Here is a 7,812-nt window from a genome sequence, read left to right as displayed (position 1 = left end):
GTCAGGCTGAACGGACTTCCTCATTTTTCAAACTCTGAAGAGTCGGCCTTTAACATATATAATCATTTCTCTGACTACAGTTCTTTAATTGGAAGTCTCTACACAAGCCAACAAAGACATTCTTCAGACAACTCCACCGTAGGACTTATTGAGACAATAAATGCTACTTAAAGTAAACACTGTAAAATTATTGCCATTGTTATGCAGCAAATTTGAAGTAAATATCTTTGAGCTGAGAGGGCAATTAAAAAATAAATTACAAGGTAAACAATGAATAACAAAAGTGTACCCTGTTATTAAGTAAGGGCACCTCAAAAAACATAGTGTCACACCTAATCATTATGAAGCGGTCGCAACTTAGTAATGATAGGTTGTTACATTTATTAAAAACTCTCATTATCTTGTATAGTTGTGAAAAAAAAAATCTTGTTTAATATGTGCAACAATTGGTAGCAGATGGAAGGGAACAGTTGGATAACGTGGAGTGTTTGAAGGCCTTGTTGCCTCATTTCCATGTACCTTTATTTTGCCCTCAGGTGCTTGTCCTTGACAGTAAGTGTTGGCGTTTACGTAACTCCAGTTTAGTTCTCCTCTGTCAGTTTCAACAAAGAAGCACATCCGTCTTTGTCATTTCTCAATACTACGTTGCTGATATTTATTTCTCTCTTTGAACCAAAAATATTAACCTTAATGATTTCCTAATACCTGGTGAAACTCTGAAGTTAACCAGAAATGGGAGCATGCAGTCTAGTCGTGGTGGTTACGCAGTGTACCATAACATTATTATTCTTATCTGTTCACACAGCTATGGGGTTTCAGAAGAGTATTAAAAGCTTCTTCACTTCCTTTGCTAAACATTCAAATCTGCTCTGAGCCTAAATGAAAACTTGAATCATGTACTGCAAGAAGCTAGTTTAACAAAGTGTTTTTATATTTAATTATTAAAACAAGTCCCACTCTGATCATTTTTTGATCTGTTGTAAAAGCGTTCCCAGTTTTCTAGGAGATAGTTTCTGCAGAGCAGTATTAGTTCATTTTTAATTTGCTTTTGAAGTGGTGCGAGTAAGCCGCTCCCTTTCCCATCATCTCTTCATTTACACTTCTCTCCCCCTAACTTACTGCCCCTCACAACCCCAAACCTAACATTATGGGTGCTACAAAAATGGCGAGCAATATTGGAACTATCCAGTCGTACAAGTTTTGTGCCAGATGTCAGCTCAAACGAGGAAAACGAAAGATCTTTTTGTCTACAAGTGGATGCATAAGAAAGGAGCAGAGCAGGAAGCTTGTGGTTTGGCGTTATAAGTCCTACGTCACTCTTAAAAGTTATTTCTAACTTCCTTTTTTTCGTCTGCTCCTAATTCACAATGATTTGAATAAGGAAATGCAATTTTAAGATGAACTTATTTTATATGTGTCATTTATTTATTTACTTGTCCCCTCCAACCGCTGAGCAGTCAGATATGAGCTGAGAGCCTCTATAGTGTTGGGCAGATTTTACTGTCACAACAGGGGTTAGTGATCGTCTGACACACAGAGTGCATATTTGTATAAACCCCTTTTGTATTTTATGCTAAACTTTATTTATATTGATTTTGTTTGTATCTCTTACTTTCTTTTTGTTGGCAATCTGGAATGGGCGGGGCCTGTCTACACACACAAACATATCTGTTGGCTAAGATAGTCTTCACATTCAAACTAATCAAAAGTGCACAATACAACTACAGTTCACACACATTTATGCATGAACCCACAAATTTAAAGCCTTTCATTCTGTCACAAATACTATTAGTGCAAAGGTGAGCTGACACCTGTGCTCAGGTGAGTGTTTATGTTTATCTAAGGTGGATGGTGATGTACAGAGAATGTACAAAGGGGGACAGCGCCCGGCCGTCCACACACCAAGACCCCCCGCTGAAACAGCAGGAGCAGCGGCCTGGATCCCCCAACCCCCCAAACGGGTGGTGGGGCGGTCAGCTCTTGATTGGAAGATTGGAAGTTTGATTCCTGCCTTGCCCGCCCACGTGTCGAAGTGTCCTTGGACAAGACACTGGACCCCAAATTGCCTCTGATGGAAGGTTGGCGCCGGTGATCGGGAGCGGAGCCGCCACCAGTGTGTGAATATGTGCGTGAATGGGTGAATGGGTCTGTGGCTGTGAAGCGCTTTGGGCCCTTGAAGGAGGGTAGAAAGCGCTATACAAGTACACGCCATTTACCATTTACCCCCGCCATGGGGCTGCAGAGGGAATCCCCCCCGCCGGGCAATCCCACCGAGCACCTAAACCAGCACACGCGGACCACCACATTGGCCCCAGCCAGAAGAGCAGCAACCCCACCACGCCAGGAGGGTCAGTGCGAGGCCCCACCCCTGGAGGATCCCTCTTCCTGGGTGGAGTGGAGGCCTCCGGGCCCTGGAGACCGGTGCCCAAGAGACATGGCCACCAGGCCGAGGGCCCCGCCGCCAGGAATGGGGTAGGGGACAGAAGGTCCCACCTTCCTTTTGTGATGTATGTTTGTGTGTGTTAGAGTGTATATTTTGAGGTGTTAGAATTGGTGAGTGTGTGTACTACAGGGGGCTGTTAAAATTGGTGAGTAGGGTATTGACAGGACTTCTCCTGATTGCTCACAGAGAAGTCCTGTCACCCTCTCACCAAAGGCCCTACATGTCTATGTTGCGGTTAAAATCGGCAGGTAGGGAACAAAAAACATCTACTAACAGTAGATGTTCTTTTTATATGTTCTCCATCGTGAAAAAAATGCCACAAAAACATGTTAAAACACCAAAAAGACAATTTTCTTCAGTGGATCTATAAAAACAATATTTTGGTTCCCCAAATAAATGATTTGGTCAATCATTTCCTATAACAACAACCAAAACAAATGACATATCTTGGTCCTCGTCTGAGCTGCCACATGGTTTTAAACTGTACAGCTTGATAACTCCGATCTTACTTGCCATTTTTGTATCTCCGCAAATGTTAGCTTGGGGGCTAGCGGAAGAGTAGGTAAACAAAGGAATGATGGGATATCAGCGGAGGTCTACTTCCTGCCAATGACTCAGAGGTAAATTACTAATGAACTCCTGCTCAAAACTCACAAGGTCAATGGAAATTATTATTTAATTCAGCCTTTTTTTTATATCCACATGAAAACAGAAGTTTATTGTCTAAAGAATATTGTTGTTAGCTACTATATTGCAGCCTGATTTCACTACAAATCAGTAGGAAATTATAGAAAAGTTTCAGAGCAGAAAACTAAAAATTGCTCCCACCACTTTATGGTTAATTTCCTTCCCCCTGGTATGATTTTACAGAGACACAGTGTACATACTCTTCAGTGACAAACCACGAAGAGACATGTACCATTCTATCTAAGAGCCAATGAATGAGTCATGACCACAACTCTTAATTTGAGACTTAATCACATGAGTCTCACGTTGAGTAGTAGTTATGTATTTCACAAACTAGAGCACTTTCAGCATTTTTTGTCAAATCATTGTGACAGTTATCTCACTTTTTTAATAAAATATAAGAGACTTGAGCATTTCATTTGGTAGATTTTGCATCTCAGCATTTGTTTATACTGTTTTAACCTTCATACTTTTTAAACCAAACAGGGAAGTTTATGTTTGACAAGAATGAATTTGTTCTAAGGGTTTTTTTTTTTTACTTGTTTAGAATACTTTTAAAAACAGAGCCACATTTCGAAGAATGGTGTATTAGTGTTCTGACCAGCATAATTAGGTGAATTCCTTGATGATTATATTTAACCTTATTAAAATGAAATCAACAGCAAATACGTTGGTAAACAAAATTTGCCATTTCATAAGTATTTCCCACTTCCACAAAAGAATGTTTCTTAAAAAAGCCACTAATCTGTTTATTTATAGGTTTCAGTTAACACAGGAGAGTAAAAATACATGTAAATAAAGCAATTAAAAGGAAAATAAACAATAACTAAATCAATAAACACTTTTTTTCTTTAATTTTCTTAGGCCGGCCCAAGCCTAAAGTAACAACTTTTATCAAAGGCCCTGTTGGCCGACTGAAGGATATTCTGCAGGCCGTGCAGCATTTCATAGGCTCGTCTGGCATGACAGCTAGCTTTCTCAATGACACACCCTGAAGCATGGATAAGTCAAAGTCTGTGGTACAAAGGGCAAAAAAAAAAAAAAAAGAGAACATTGACTTCTCAAAAAAGGAACACCCTAATGCGTCACAGCTGGAAATAAAGCAGTCGATGTGTTGTTTGTCTATCTGAATGTGCTATTAATCCATGTTTTAGCATAAATGACGTATGCCTCACCTGACTGGATGGAAAACCTGACAGAGATTTTAGTGCAAAGACCTTTTCAAATTGACACTAAAGAAATAGACACTAAAGATACCAACAACCGTGACTTTTATTTTTAAGAGCAAATTTTCCACAATGGAAACGTGAGTGTTGTCACTGTTGGTATAAGGGAAATTATAAGATGAGATGGAACATTTAAAGAAAGACAAACAAACACGGAAAAGAAACAAAAACATTTTAGTGAAAGTTGTTTTAGCTAAATTAGGCAAATTTTTTCTATAAATGTTTAGAGGTTTTTTTTTCGATTTACAAGGCTGTGAATCTAATGAAAAACGGTTAATGACACAATTATTATGTTGATTTAATTAAATCTAAAGTCCAATTGAATGGGCTTTTAAGACCCATTCCTTTAAACATGTTTTGTTTTTGTGTGTTTTTTTCCATGTTCTATTTTTCTTATGATGGAGGGCATATATCAAAGAATTTAAGACTTAACTGTGTCTCTAAATATTTTTTTATTCAATTTGTGATTGATTTGGAGCAGATAAAAACCTGCTGTTTGAAAAAAATCTCATTAGTGATGCAGCAACTGAAATGGGCAGCCCAAAGTCTCCCTTTTTTGCTCTGTTCTGTTGCATCCACTTATAGACAAATGGATCCATTGTTCATTTACCTCGTCTGAGCAGACATCTGGCTCAAAACTGTACAGTTCTGATATTGCTCGCCATTTTTGTTATACCGTTAATGTTAGCTTGTGGTTGTGAGGGACTGTAAGCTAGTGGGAGTTAGTGTAAAAAAATGGATGATGGGATATTGACAGAGGCTTACTTTCGACCCAATAATTCCACCACTAACTAAGGAACAAATTACTCCTGCCGCTCTGCAGAAACTATGTATGTTACGAACCTAACCCTGGCAGCTGCACACAGCGGGACCAGTCGCAACAAGAACCACCCTCTAAGACAACCAGGACGAAAAATTAAACAGCCGAAAGCCGGACTTATAGATTAATGCCAGTTTATTCATCTCTCTGTTAGTGCGGCCGTCTCGTCTCTCGTCGCCCCGTTAACGAGCCATCCACCGCCCACTCCCGACGCTTCACCCTCTGCTGCACTAGTAGACCGCCCCGAAGGTAAAACGTCCAAACTGACCAGCCCTGCCAAAACAACGTCACGTAACTCGCTCTTCTTTAGACCTCTAGGGACGGAAATCCCATAATGTGTGGCAATTTCACAAAGATCTGACTTTCGACAACCGCCAAACCGGGACAATGTCGATCATTAATAAAGGCAGCCAAGTCAAATGACGCCATCACTTAAAAAAAAAAAAAACAAAAAAAAAAAAAACAGAAAAACAAACAAGAAACCAGAAAGCCGTAACACTGTATAAAAAAATGGCACACATTTCTTTTTTATATTTTGGCTTAACATTACAAACCATGGAGAATGCTTTTAAAATATATAAAAATATAATTGGAGTCCCTAGCCCTTGCAGCTATGTTCAAGCTGTCTGTGGGTGAAAAATGGGCAAACCTGTATGGGACCCTCCATGGAGACCAAATAGTAAGGTCTCAAACTGCTGTGTGGGCCTGTTGAGCAAAAATGTTGCAAGCTGTGACCAACAGTATGGTAATAGTGAGTGAAATGCAAACAAATACATCAAGCAGCCTGGATTGAAGCTGGAGTTTAGAGAAAAAACAACAACAAGGCACAGACAAAGAAAAAGTCTTACCGGTAGGCCATAAAATGGTAAATCGTCAATATGGCTTTAATTCCTTCAACCACAAACGGACAACTCCAGTTGTGTCTTGAGAAAGCGTCCATACACTTAAGGAGTTAAACTCCAAGACAAATAGCATTAAGAGTCTCTTACTCAGAGTTCAAAACTACAAGAAATTCAGAGCTTTCAACAAAATCTCATTGTTAATTGCTAAGAGTGGGATACAGTTTACCGTAGGTGAGACTCCAGTGTTCCCAGCAGTTAAAGGCTGTAGTCACAGCCAAGAAATGGGACTCATCAGCAGTTGTGAAAGCAATTTTTAGTGTTGATACTGTGGCTCAAAGAATAAAAGATGCGTCATTTGATACTGAGGAACAGCTCTAGACTGCACTATGTGTCAGTCTTCTAACATGAAAGAATTGACACGAGGAAAGATTAAATTCACACATTGGATGAATATTTACAAAAAAAGTCAATCCCATTCAACAACATTTTTGCATTTGCCACACACCATGCAACTTCTAAGATTGATCGGTGTAAAGGCTTCTCTGCATTACTAACAGAGTGACAACAGCTTATCCCTAATGTCCACTACATCATACACTGCCTTAATGTTGTTCGCCTTTTGGAACGTCCCCTCAGGGGTCACCACGGTGACTCAGCTTTCACTGATTTGCACATAGGGTTTTGCTGAGAAATTACGTCAGATGACACAATCCTGTATTTCATTCAGCTGGGGTTGGGCACAGGGAAACCTAGGCCCCAATGTGGCTTGGACCCAGGTGACAGTGATAGGACCAAGTCGGTCTGAGTCAACGTCTCTAGGGCAACTACTGTGGTCAGTCATGAGTAAGGCTGTTCAAAGTCCACACCCCTTCCACTGAAATAAGGCTCTGGAGAATCTGTCAATCAAACATTTGAGGTGTGGGTCAGCAGGCACCACATGCTTTGACCGAGGCATCTGATTGGTCAGTTTATAACTTAAATAACATGTAATAAAGAATATATATATATATATATAATAGTGGGATTTGCAAGAATATGTTTAAAAAAAGTTTCAGAGCAAGAATTGTTGTTTTGTGTAACAGCTGTTTATCTCTTAACAGAGGCTTGTGACATTTTGGCGCCAACAGGTACTTCCTATTTGGAACCCCAGGGGGGGTTCACTCAGCCCAGCTCTCTTACACAGACAATGCTAGGGTCCGACCCTGAACTGAGCTCACAGCACCCCGTGGGAAACGAACCCTGGTTTCCCTTCCGCCAGTCTTACATACAGTCAACAGAGCCATCCAGCCACCCATTCATTGCCACGATCTGGTCGTTAAGTTCTCAGTTCCACAAGTTTTTGGGTTTTGCAGTTAAGCCTATTAAAAAAATCAAAGCCCACGCACTAAACGTCAGCCTCTTCAGGAAACTTAGCGGGGAAAATGATGAAAGGTTTCAGCGCCTGCTGCTTCACACCCAAGTGAGCTGCCTTTTAGAGACTACAGCCTTTTTTTTTTTTACTTCATAACTTTATTTTTTTAACTAAACATTTGTGGAGTTTCTAGGTACTAAAGACCTAGTTTTCAATATAACTTGCTGTCCTGTATCTGTAACATATCTTTATTTTTTTGAGAATATAAATGAGATGACCGTCATGCTCCGGAGGTTACCCTGGATCACTGTAAAACTGCCAAATGCAGAGTCCCTGCTAAGACAAACCTGTATAGAGAGGCACAGGAGGAAGCAGCTTACCAACTTCCCTCAATTGTCAAAAATGGTATATATATATATATATATATATATATATATATATAT

The sequence above is a fragment of the Oryzias melastigma genome, linkage group LG13 (assembly GCF_002922805.2).
Source record: "Oryzias melastigma strain HK-1 linkage group LG13, ASM292280v2, whole genome shotgun sequence".
In the NCBI taxonomy this organism is placed as follows: Eukaryota; Metazoa; Chordata; class Actinopteri; order Beloniformes; family Adrianichthyidae; genus Oryzias; species Oryzias melastigma.
This window is presented reverse-complemented; position numbering follows the sequence as displayed.